Source organism: Haliaeetus leucocephalus, unplaced genomic scaffold, assembly GCF_000737465.1.
Source record: "Haliaeetus leucocephalus isolate CR32 unplaced genomic scaffold, Haliaeetus_leucocephalus-4.0 Scaffold229, whole genome shotgun sequence".
NCBI classification, from domain to species: domain Eukaryota; kingdom Metazoa; phylum Chordata; class Aves; order Accipitriformes; family Accipitridae; genus Haliaeetus; species Haliaeetus leucocephalus.
In genome coordinates, this window is record NW_010972665.1 from 1,460,331 (window position 1) to 1,473,873 (window position 13,543).

Below are 13,543 nucleotides of genomic sequence, written 5' to 3' on the forward strand. Positions count from 1 at the left end.
TTTAAATCAGTGCTGTTATGAACCCATGGTCAGAATTATGTCTTAGGAAAGGCTTGCTATAACACAGGAAATACAATTCTAGTTCCCATGCTGAACAAAGATGATAAAGACTGAACACTACCTTACATAAGCCCTGTTAAATACTGGACTATGCTACAAGTCACTATCTACACAAATAGTCGTATCTGCTTTGAGTACCTCAGTTGCAACAGAATATTGATCTCCAGTTTTCAGTTGAAGGGATACTCTTCCAATGCTATTGACATGCAAATTAACAGTATAGAGAGCTTCCATGAGAAAGCAGACTGAAAAAAAGCATACAAAAGTTTTCAAGAAAAAGGAATAAAAAGAGAAGCAAGAAGCGTTCCAGCCTAAAAAAAGGCTTCTGCAAAGCTCTGGCTAGCATGCAGTCTCATGACCTTTGGAGAGTTCTGTTATAGGATTCACAGTCACCCAAGGGTAACAAGCACATCAAAGTGAAGCTTTGTTAACTTGCTGTAGCCAACCATCAGCAACTCTACAATTGTTAACCAACAACTTACATATTTCTGTGACCCTTTGTATACCTGTAAAAAAGTACATGGCTCCCACAGAAATTAGAAGTATGTTCCACACACTACCTTTTTCCCCACAACCCTTGGACTTGCTGTAGATGATGGCATGACTGATCATTTGACTACCATCTGTCCAAGATCTGCTTTTTAGGGAAACCATCCTGCAAATATAATTAGCTGGCTCTAGGCTACCATTATTCATAATGAATACCCTGTTGTATATTGAAGCTATCACTGATGCTATCCCTTTAAAAAGATTTAGCATACTGAGTCAGAGCCTGGGATCTCTGCTGGGGATGTTGTTTGTTCCCATGTGCTTGTCCTTCTGTGAAGTTATATGCCTGCATTACAAACATCGCCATACAGTGATAGCTGCGGTACCCGAGCAAGTTAGCTTGGGTATGGGAAATAATATAGCTGACTAAGCACAGAAATTAAGTGGCCCCACCGTGAAGGGTGTATTAGTCCAGGGAGGCTCCTGTACTAACATGGCCTTAGGGTTTCTCATACCTAAACTAATTTGAGAGTGTCTGCACTGCAATGTATTTGCCAGTGTATTTGTTCTAATATATATAACACAAACATATGTACGTTTGGTTTTTTAATTATTATTTTCTTCTTGACAGTGATGCTATATTGCCATCAGCTTTCAACACTCAAATACCTTATCTAACAATCCCCAAAACCGTGAAAGTAGGTGAAAGTTTTTGCATATTGACAAAACAATATTTGCTTGATACAGTATTCCTATAGCCATAATTTTCTTTTGTTACATTGAGAATTAAAAACATAGTACAAAACGCTAAAAGCTGATATTATCACTTACTTTAGGATTACAGTAGCTTGTCTTAAAAAAAAAAAAGAAACAAAACCCTGTCGTGGTTTAACCCCAGCCAGCAACTAAGCACCACGCAGCCGCTCACTCACTCCCCCCCCATCCAGCGGGATGGGGGAGAAAATCAGGAAAAGAAGTAAAACTCCTGGGTTGAGATAAGAACGATTTAATAGAACAGAAAAGAAGAAACTAATAATGATAATGATAACACTAATAAAATGACAACAGTAGTAATAAAAGGATTGAAATGTACAAACGATGCGCAGGGCAATTGCCCACCCCCCGCCGCCCGACACCCAGCCAGTCCCCGAGCGGCGATTCCCCGCCCCCCCCTTCCCAGTTCCTAAACTAGATGGGACGTCACACGGTATGGAATACACCGTTGGCCGGTTGGGTCCGGGGGCCCTGCCTGGGCATGAGAAGCTGAAAAATCCTTGACTATAGTCTAAACACTACTGAGCAACAACTGAAAACATCAGTGTTATCAACATTCTTCACATACTGAACTCAAAACATAGCACTGTACCAGCTACTAGGAAGACAGTTAACTATATCCCAGCTGAAACCAGGACAAACCCAAAGCCAAACTCAGCAATTATTGCAAGACTTGCAACAAAACAAAGTGTTTGGCATCACACTTCTGGTGGCAATAGAGTAGCATGGCACCTTACACAAAAGAAAGAGTTCAGGGCTCAGAACAGCCATGGACAGAACTACAGGTGCTTCAGTCATTTTAATGCCCAGAGGTTGCTACAAACTACATTTAGGATTCCCCTCCTGTCCCCTAAAGGCATAAGTAAGGTCAGCCAAACCACTGACTATTCCTGATTTCTGTCTGAACCGCAAACTCTTTAGAGGTATATATCCTTTTGTGCCTGTATAGATCCATCTGAACAGAAATAACAATCCAGGCTGCCACAAATCCAGATTCCAGACTCAAGAAAGCCACTGAAGCTTTAAGGTGCCACGACCCAAATTCTGCTTGCAAGGTGCGATTCTTGCAAACTCCCTCTAGACTCATAAATATAGTTCTATTTCCAATAACGTGTTTTTATTTAATGTTTTCTGCATTTAAAACCATAATCCTTTGATAACTTTGGGAATATTTGGAAGATACTAAAAAAAAACCCACCAAACTAAAAAAAAAACAGAAAGCAGTTGGACATCCCTGAAGTTGATTGTTTATATGAATAAGCCATAAAACAAATAAAAGGCCAGACTGACCACAGTAATAACTCCCAATGCTGATTTGAAGAAATTAAAAGCAGGCCAGGAAGCTTAAATCTAAATGTGTTTTCAATTGATCTTTGTTCCTGACTCTGTTTAATGGTCAGCTGTTTGAGAAACCCTCTGGGGTTCTACTAGTTGATTTCAAACTGGGAAACAGCAAACAGTACCACAGAGAGTGAGATGCTTTTCTTTTCAAGAGAGTGAATTTAAACACTGCTGAAAGGTTGTAGACTGCCAGTCTCAGAAATATCTTACAGAAGAAATACGGAAAAGCTTCTTCACTCACTCTATTTATCTACAGTACTCATACATCTCCCAGGACAGAATATCCGAGCTTCTAAGAAACTAAAATAATGGTCTCTATAATTCTCCTGCAAAGCAAGGTGGTGTTATTATCCATATCTTACTCTGAGACAGAAAGACTCTAGGCTATATTCAGGTGACCAATATTTCATCCATGCCGCTAAGTTTAGTGTTTCCTACAGACCAGGTATGTTTGAAGGCCATATCAGCCAATACAGGACTCAGTGCAGGAGCTGAGGTAAACTTTTACTCGGTTCCACTGGGCACAATGTACGTCTAACCTCTATCACTCTGAAAGTGTATGTTTCTAAGTCCAATGCTCTAGACTTTAATTTTGCTGGAGATATGCTGTGCTACCCCCAAAATGAGTCTTTAGCTTCCGTTCCTCTGTTTCCAATAACTTCTTCAAGTCTTAAAACTAAAAATATCTTTTAAAAAGTAAAAAAATACAGAAACAAACGAAGCTCTTCCCCCCTCCCCCCAGATTAGATCCTTGATAGAGATAAAACTTTTTTTTTTTTTTTTGGAGCTATACAGACGAGAGGTATTTGAAGCCATAGGGGCAGGCATGCTCAGAATGACATAGAATGCATTAATTAACTAGAGTACAGTGATTAGAGTGCAGAAGCAAGAACAGAAAAGCAAGCTGCTAGCCTCTTCATTCCCAAATACTCAGAATTCAGCTACTGCACTGCTAGCCAGCACTATCATAAGCTGATGCCACCTCAGTTCTTTATTTCATGCTGTCATCCTGTTTTCACAGGTTAGGGCTGTGTTCAGATGGTTTGCATTAAGCAGGTAAATTAGATGCTTACATCAGAATTCTAGGCTCTGTAGACTCTCCATACATTCAATATTCAGAGTGACAATTGCCTTAAGAGGGCAACTACGAGCATCTATATTACACTTTAGCAAGGTGGCCGAATTGCCTTCTAGAGGTACTTCTCTTACCATTGACCACAGAGAGAACGTACAGAGTCCAGAATCCAAACACGGGCAATCACCCAAGACAGAAGATAGACTATGGAAATACTACCCATGCTTCTGCCCCTTGGCCAGAAGTTATTAGAAAAGTATCACCAAGTAACTTTTTGGCTACCTCATTTTTAAAACATCAAATGAGATCTAAGAGAAACTAAAATGGAATAGTAAGGCTGCAACATGTACATATTATTTTTTAAAGCCATTCGGAGACTTCTTACTAGGAAGTCAAAGCAATGTCTTTTTCTGGGTAGGTTTCTCCTACCACTCAAAAATCTTTTCTTTCAGAAACGAGGAGGGGATTTGTTTCTCATATTTGCTAAACCAGGACAAGACATAAAAATGTAAAAGGTTGTGACTTCCACTGTCTTTAAGATAAGATGTACTTACTGAACCTGACCATTCTGTTAATGAGCTCTACAGAATATCCCAAGGTGTATACAGATGAAGTGTAAGATACTGGCACATTTAAAAGCAAGGCAATTTAGTAATATTTGGTAAGGAAAATGCCTAACAACAAAAGGATCTGGGAGAGAAGTTTTACAGTATTTTCAGAGAGAGACCAAATCCACTGTAGACTTCAGAGGGCAGAGAATGAAAAAGAAAGATTTCTAGACAGAGCTAGCTAAGGGAAGATGACTAGGCATGGTGATGGATATCTCCCATGAATTTTGCCATTGGCAGAAGGCAGCCTGGATGGCAGCTATGGAAATAAATGACTGGGATGCTATTTCAGTGATGGATCAGCTCTTGTTATTTATTCCAATGGAAAAAAAAGAGATGCAAAGGGATGTCATTCAGAATAGTAAGTGGCAAATCCCAAATTTTTGAGAGAATTAGAACAGAAAATCCCCAGAACATCTTAAAAACAACTCAGGAAATTCTGAACTTTTCAGGCCAAATTACACTGGGTGAAAGAAATTAGCTGTGAAGTTGTAGCTGCAAACAGAAATTTGACTTTTCAGAAGGGGGCTGGAATTCTCACCTGAACAGCCTAATTAATTGTGTTTGTGTACTCCCCTATCTACCACAATAACTCAGGTTGAGCAGATCTGTAAAGGCTTGTGATTCAGCTGGAGTACTAGGCAGCTTGGAATCAATTCTCTGTGCAGACCAGTCAAACCAACCCTTTGCAGTTCACTCAGCCAATGCTGTATCATGCTTTCTGGTGCAGAAGGACAAACTGGCAAACAGAATATAGAAGGTGAATTTATATGTTGGCTCTTGGGGTATTTCAAATCTACAGACAGATTGGTTAGGACAGCATTTAGCAAAAGCAGCCCTTGCAAACACTATAGTATAGTCCAAGTTTTCATGATGAACAGGTTTAATATAAAATGCAATCAAATTTTTCTGCTACACCTGAGGTCTCAGCAGTATGAACTCACCTCAGCTAAAGAATTATTTCCATTTATTATTGGAAAACAGTACAGAGACAGTTACTGTTGTCCTCCTGCTTAGGCTAGTTGAACACTTCCTCCTTCTCCAAAGTGCACAGTCTCTGGGTCAGAAAATGCGCTCTTCAGCTTCCTCTCAAAGCTGTTTCCTCAAAAGGTAAGGTCTTTCCTGCCTTTGCTCAGTAGACTGTCTGTGCATGTCCTATATACAAACCTAGCCACTACAATATCATTAGTCATATTTTGCAGAAGTGGAAAACTGAGATCAAAATGTTAAATTACTTCCCCAAAGTCAATGGCAAAAATAGGAGTAGAATAATAGTATCTAGTTGTGATCAAACATGTCAAATTGAAAGAGCTGAAACACTACCCAAAGCATGTCTCTATCATTACTTCAGTTATACGGATGACTTGCCTTAAGATAGCCTAAGATGCCAGTAACAGAAATGCAATGAGCCCTCAGGTCTCCCAGGCTCCTACACAGAAACTGTCCCCTAGATTTTATTAGTGCTGTTCTTTTTCAGCTCCCATTTCTGTATGTAAATTATTATCTTCCTACCTTCTCCCTCATTGCCTGCTTATTCATCCAACACATCATGATGCAGCTGCCTCATACTGGAAAAAAAGTGCAGAGCTGTGAAGGGACAGACAACACTGTTAGACTCTGGTGATGTAAAAATCATACAATCCTTGGAGTTCACAGAATAAGAACATTTTTGCCATTCTATCTATCAGCAATCATCCCTACACCATCAAATGAAATATGTATTTTCCAGTCTAGTTAGTTCACTTCTGCATGCAGATTCCATGTCAAGACACCAAGGCAAATGTTTGTGCTGAGTGACGTAGCTAACAGTGCTAGTCCCAAAGGTCTAGTTCAATGCTTCTGGGGACATATGCAATTTTGGTCTAGGGTCAAATGTATGGAAAGTGATGACTTTGACCCATGCTGTAAAGGACACCAAGGAAAGGACATGCTTACTGATAAGAGAAGTAAAGCTGTAAAGTGATTTTATAAGAACAAGGGACTGGGAGAAGAGATTATTTTCCCAACAAATAGCACACTGATACATTAGCAGTTACAAGTGTTAGAAATTTTTAATATTTGAAATCTGCCTGCACAAGAACTTTCATACTTATCTGCTATCAGTGACATTACACTTCATTTTATTTGGATGTCAGTAGGTATTCAAGGACACAGCATTGCTCTGTTACAAATGCTTTTAAGTCAAGCACAGTAGCAGCAAGTTACCAGACAAAGGGACACTGTGCTGCCAGAGGTTACTTGTTCAAGCTGATTACACGGAAAGCACAGTAGTGCTGCCACACTTCTGCCCCATACTCTCTGGGAAAAAAAAAAAAGAAAAGCTAGGAGTCATATCTAGGTTTTCTTCAGTTCTCACTGCATGGGGTAGGCAGGAAGAATATAATGTAATATAATATAATAATACAAGGTTTGATCTTGCAAGGTAGTGCACCTAACTGCTTTCCTAGGTCAGTACAAGCACATTCTATCTTAGTTCTAAGTACAAGTAGAATATAAAATGCGTCTCACTTGAAAGCTGACTCTGAACATGATTTAAGTCAAAAGTAGAAAATTATCACAATCATAGATCATCAAGAAGCAGGAATGTCCTGAGAGGCTGGAGAGTTTGTGCTTTCATCAAAGACCCAAAACACCTTTCATTACCATATATTTCAGTAAAATTTGGGGTTGTACAGCACATCTTAGGATTGCACTGCCGTAACGTCCATAAGTAAAGCTCTCTGTAACATTCTTATGTGAAAAGGCACAGAAGAATTAAGGTAGAATTAGGGTAAAATTAATGAATTCCACCTCATTGATTCCACCTTAATTTTATTAACTGGACAAAGAAACTGGCAAGTCAAATATGTATAATAAGTATTGGTGGAAAAAGTACCACGCACAAATTCCCACTTAGGCTCCTTCAAACCAGGCAGAGTTAAGTCACTAATTAATTAGCATTACGTGATTACAAAGGATGTGGTTTGTATTCATGACTATCTTATTGCTTTAGTATCAGAGGAAAATAAAATTGCATCTCTTAGCAATAATCAGTAAACGCAATTAATCCTGAAACTCGTGGAAAGGCAATGATTTCAGACCACGGGAAAGAGGGCTGGCACGAATTCCCCGGTGAGAGGCAGCGCTCGTCCGTGTGCGAGACCGCGTGTGCCTGCCGCCATCTCGCGGGGAGGCGCCGGCCGCAGCCCCGCGGGGAGCAGCCCGGGCACCGCCACCGAGCCGCCCCCCGCCACCAAGCCGCCCCGCTCGGGTGCACCCCGGCGGCTCTGGCCCTGGCATCCCTAGGGCCATGACCTTCTGTCAAGGAGGCCTACGGTGATGTCGGAAAGCCCAGCACCGCAGGCTCTCGGTCTGCAAACGCAGGTGGAAATGCAGAGCCAGGAAGGGACTCCCACATCCATCCCTGGAGGACCAGCACAAGGAGGTTTTTAACAAAACACCTGGATCAATTACCTTTCTTCTGGCTGGCAGGAGAGGCCGTAGCTTTTATTAGATCAATTGATCTTGCTGGAAAGAAAAGCAGACTGCCTTTCAAGCACGTAAACACTTATTCCAGGCCTGTCTTCTGGGAGCCACCACAAGATCTCCTATCATTCATGTGCCATAAATCTCACATGTCAAGGAGTTCCATATTTCCTAAACAATCCTATTTCTAGTTATCCAGCTTCTTTTTCTCCATGTCCTATATATATATCTTATTCTTATTTCATTCTTTTATTTCCTTTCTTGCATTTTTCTTACATTTTCAAAACTAAAACCTAGACAATAGTACACCTCAGGTAAGATTCTATTTCTTATGTCTTTCTATCCATGTATCTGAAGCATTCATGATGATCTGCACAGCATAAGTGATTTCTTGTTAAATGCATAAAATGACAAAAATGCCTCCTACACAATTGATCCAAAAAGCAGGAGTCTGCTCTAGTAACATCTGACAACATCCCTCTTCATGCAAATGTTTGCAACATGCGCGCGTAAGCTGGGGCTTCGCTATTAAATATTTCTGATTTTCCTCAACAATTTTGTGGTATGGCAGGGATTATGCCCTGTAGGCTTTTCCATTATTACTTGAGCAGCCTTAGTCCCTGCCATGGGTGTTTAAATATCCTGCGGCCAGTACAAAGAACTAGGTAATAGTGCATGTGGGACTACCTTTTTACGCACCTTGATTTAATAAAGAATTATATTATCTTGACCCAGCCCTGAAAACAGCTGAAACAAACTTTTCCAAAACTAATCTAGCCAAGGGTATATCCTCACAGTATAAATTCCATCAGGGCATTTATGAGTTCAGTTACTGTTTTCTATATAGAAATGTAATACAGACCTTCATAATAAAATATAATTTTGCCTTTATATAGAATATTAAGGCTATAGCATTTTCAGTCAGCTAAACTCATCTGGGAAAATAGGGTGAACACATGATTGTACATACCAGGGGAGAGGCATGGTATGAGACAACAGAAAATTCTTGGAATATCCTACCAGCATTTGGAGTAAAAGCAGTTAGCCATTGATCCCAACAGTATGCACTGAATTAAAAAAAACAAAACAAAACAAAACAACCCCCCCCCCAAACCCCCAACCAAACCAAAAAACCCCACAACCCCCTCCCCCCAAAAAACCACCAAACCCACCATCTCTTCAAGAAAAGTTTGTTCCAAGTTATTACTGATACATTCCCACTGAAGTCTGAGGGGTTACAGTACTGCAACAACAGAAGTCTGCCTTTTAGATCAAAATGCCTTTTACCGTGGCTTTTTAGTTTAGTTTACCTTCTCTCTTTTTTGACAGATCTCTTACTGGTCATCAGAAGCAATGGAACTGGTACATACAATAATCATGAACAGTTAGATAAATAGTTTGGGGACATATTTTGACAAATTAAAATTTTTAGCACTTGTCTGAGACAATTAGCTTGTACCAGTTGGGGTTTGCCAGGGTTTGGGGGTATTTTTTTATTTCCACAGCCATCCTTTGTTCAGTACATGTCTTTGTTTTCCCTTCTTCAATGAGTGTAAAACTCTAACCATAAAAGTATATGTTGCCCTAAGTATGCCAGCCTGTGTACATTTCTCTCTGTTACTTTTCACTGCAAGTTATTCTGTGAAGTTACTTTAGCTTGGATCTCTATATTTCCACATAGTGACTAAAAAGCACATGGCAGTCCCTAATGTGCTATTTTTGAACACCTAGTAACTTCCATTGCCACTCTAACTTTAGAGAAGGTATGTTCTTTTCTCAGTGTGGTGGTATGCAATTAACACTATGCCTCATTATTTTTAGGTAGTATTTGTATTTTCACTCTAAGCATTACCTCAGTAGTCCCATGTGTCAGTGTTGTTCCTCTGACAGCTAAGGTAGCCTCATAAAACATTACACAAAAGCAGGGAAGGGCTTGAATCCCTCTTGCTGAAGGGATGAAGCTGAATCAGCTGACACATTAGGCTGGGAATTGGCTGCTGCCAACAGCTGTCTTTCATCTACTGGCAATCCCAAATGCATGATTACTGGATGAGTATCTAAGACACCCAATTAAGACTAAATAAGGGAACTATTACTTTTTTTTAATGGGGGGGTGGGGGAACCAAACCAAACCAAACAAAACAACCAAACAAATCAAACCCTGAAATCATTGCCCACAACTACATCACATAAAAGTCCTGGATAGAAGACAGAACATATGGATCCTGAAAAACACATATGACCAGTAGACAACAAAAGTGCTGGTAACTCGACTGTGAGAGGGGTTGAAAAGGGAGCTCTGTGAGTGCAATGAAGGCTGGAGACACAGACTTGACATTCCTGGCGGGGAAGTGGACTTCTGTGCTTTGATCTCAAAATTATTTGGAAAATGAGACCTGATATTCATTTTTTTCTAAATAAGCATTATTATAGAAAATAAATGTTAAGTTCAGTGAAAGATTTTTCTCTTGGCAGAAATAACTGAAAGACTCTACTAACTTCTTAGAATGCACAATAGAAAATCATTATTATGATAATGGAATAAAAATGTCAGATTCAATTCCATGAAACTAACCAGATAAAACTACATGCTGAAATGATGAATCAAATTAATTGTAAATATTGTATTTTACCTGTAATGCAATGTAAGAAATATTTTTCCTTAGAGCAGGAGATGATGTTGCTTCCGGTAATACAAGCAAGATCGCTACTGATAAAGAAATTATACGTCATCTGTGAAAATGCAGCTGACATGACAGCAAATGCAATAATAATGGCTCAGTCACACATAAGGACTGTAAAGAGAAATCATACAAGAGCAGAGCTAGGAGGTTAATTATATTCACCACCAAAACCAGATGTAGGGAAACCACGCAAGGAAAAACGTAAAATCAGAAGACCCTGAATTACCACGCTGATACGTGGTCATGTGCAAATGTGTCTTCTGTTTCTCCTCTAGGCAGATAGATTTTACTGTAATGGGGTAGTATCTAAACATCTTAATCATCTCACTAGATGGACACTAAGTTTTCAACAACAGGGACCATTAATACATGTAACTGGTGACTACCCTCCTCTAAAAGTAAACTGATACTTTGTGAAACAATGTTAATTATGAAGGTCTCTTTTTCAGCAAGGAAAAACAGTTTTGTAGCTTGGACACATCTGCTCCAGGCACTATTACATGACTGAATTTCTTATCATTAGATTTATACAATCTCTGTGTTAAGTGGGCTTTGTGTGAGCCAACCACTGATGTTTGACTTTTTGAGATATAGGCTGTCCATCTTTACTCACTACATACACTCTCTGGCATTCTGTCCAGCAGCTTGACATGAACATACTAAAAGAAGGTTATCACAGTTGTCAGTTTTGAAGCACAACTGTGATTCCATATTAAGCTGACGAATTTTTAAGGTGGCAACATAAAAGTATAATGGGCAGGTCTTAAAGACCCTTGCTTGCTTCACCTGAATCTGCAGCTGACTATGTCAAATTAAGCACCAAGGAGTTTGATGCAAACAAGAATGAGATCAAACGGCTGCTCTCTAACAAGAATGCCTCACACATTAGACTTCTCAATGACACATCAAAGCTCCAGGAACAGAAATACTTTAAAGCTTTATGCAATTTGACCCAGGCACACCTAAAAGAAATGAAGGCTACATGGTGAAAGCCTAAGAATCCAGGTGATCCAGGTTTTACTGGTACACAGACTAGGAAGAGATTTTATGAAGGGATAAAATCTGTTCGTGTTCCCATGCATTAGCTCTCCTTTGTAGCTTTGACAGGTGTTCCGCATTTATGTAAAAGCAGCAAATTGCTAGCACATGGGCAGAATGTATTATCTTATTATTGAGCTGCTCCTTTTATACTCAGCAGCCTGCCTTCAATGACTTGAGTTGAAACTGCTTATCAGCTGATGATGTTCACCCCTCAGCTAACAAAGCAGAAAAAAAAACTCCAAAAGCCACTAGTCATGATAAAATAATTTTTTGTGTTAAAATTACTTTAACTTGTAACCCAGACAGGGGAAAGAGTGTGTCAGTAGCCCAAAGTGGATCTATAAAAGAGTAAAGATAGCTGCACCTGAGGTAGTAACCACCACTGCATTTTTCTCTCTGCTATGCCTAGGAAACAACTACCTGGAAATGTTCTCAATTATTCAAATAGCCACTTGATAAGACAATGTGGTGCCAGAGAACCGATGCAGTGTTTGACTGGCATGGTTTCACTTGACTAAGCATTTTATCAAGAGGTGAGACTTCTGGATCTTGCAGTGTTTATGTGTGTGCATACACACACAGTTTACTTGTGGGAGAGAACAGCTTGAGACCAAAAAACCCCAAACATTTCAATGATACCCAAGTTCTCCCTTAAAGTTTGTCAAACTTATATTAAAAACTGTGATAAAAGGTTTTGAACTAAGTGACTTAGAGGTAAATCTGTTACTACGTTGCTACAACTGTTAAGATAACAGCTGCAAGCATATGGCCAAGAAAGGGAAAAGGAAGCTCCAAAAGAATCCAGTCTCCTTACCAGTCACCAAAGGCATACACACTTCATTTTACAACCATACCTGCCCTACCTGCACAGGTTTGTTGCTTGGGAGCGAACACACAGGGCACTACAAGTAACAGGCAAATTATATCCAAGAAGTCAATTTGTTGGGTAACCATTAAACCTTGGATAGAGGTAACCAGCATTTGCTCTCTACGTGATACTTGGCAACCACTTACTCTTCTGTGCCTCATTGGCAACAAAGACCTGGAAAACAGGACCGACAGCACTTCCTTGCCTCACGGGTCCAATCCCCTAAGGGCTGCGCAGCCCTCACGCAGCACTACCGGATAACCTCCTTCACTGTGGTTGCAGCTTGGCGCCATGCCTGCAGGCTCCTGTGCTTACCACACCACCACGCAGCTGTAGGGCAGCAGGAGAAGCGCCGCTGCCTCTACCCTCACTGCAAGCGGGCCGAGGCGGCCCCAGCGGCCCTGCTGCTGTGACCAGGACCGCACTGCCGCCGCCCAAACGCCTCAGCGGCCACCCACAGCTGAAGCGCAACCGGGGACGTGCCAGAGAAACACAGCCAGCTGAGGCAGCCCAGGGTTACTGCAACACCCGGGAGCCGCTGAGGCGGTGGGGCTTGGAAGGCCATGGGGAGCTCTGGGACACCCGGCCCTGCTCAGCCTACCTCCAGCAGGGCCTTCAGCCCCAGGCACCGCCAAGGCTCCCCGCGGCCGTACCGGCCGGGCAAGCGCTCGGCGCTATACAGGACAGACATAAACCCTGCCCTCTCCTCACAACCAGCGAGGAGAGTTACAGCGCCACAGCCAATAAATGACCCTTCCCGTCCTGACAGACAGAAGGTAAGGGCGATGTGAGCCAATGAGAGAGCAGATAGGCACGGAGGCGGGGGATGCGAGAACCCAATTGAAAAACTTTCCGGCCCCAAGAGGGTGCGAAAAAGATTGTGCTTCAGTCACAGACGGTGTACTCTTCCGCCAACCAGAGCGTTTTCCCTCATCGCTCTCCCCAGATTGGTTAATAAATGGCAGGAGGGCACATCTCTTTCCCCAATAGGAAGGTTGCACTGCCTGACAGGCATTCAGTTCAGCCAATTATTGCCCGTGAGGACGCCCCCCGCCCCTTCTCTTGCAAAATGGCGGCGACAGCTCCTGCCGCGACTCCTCCTGCGGTCGCCCCAGCGCAGAGCCCGACGACGGCGGCG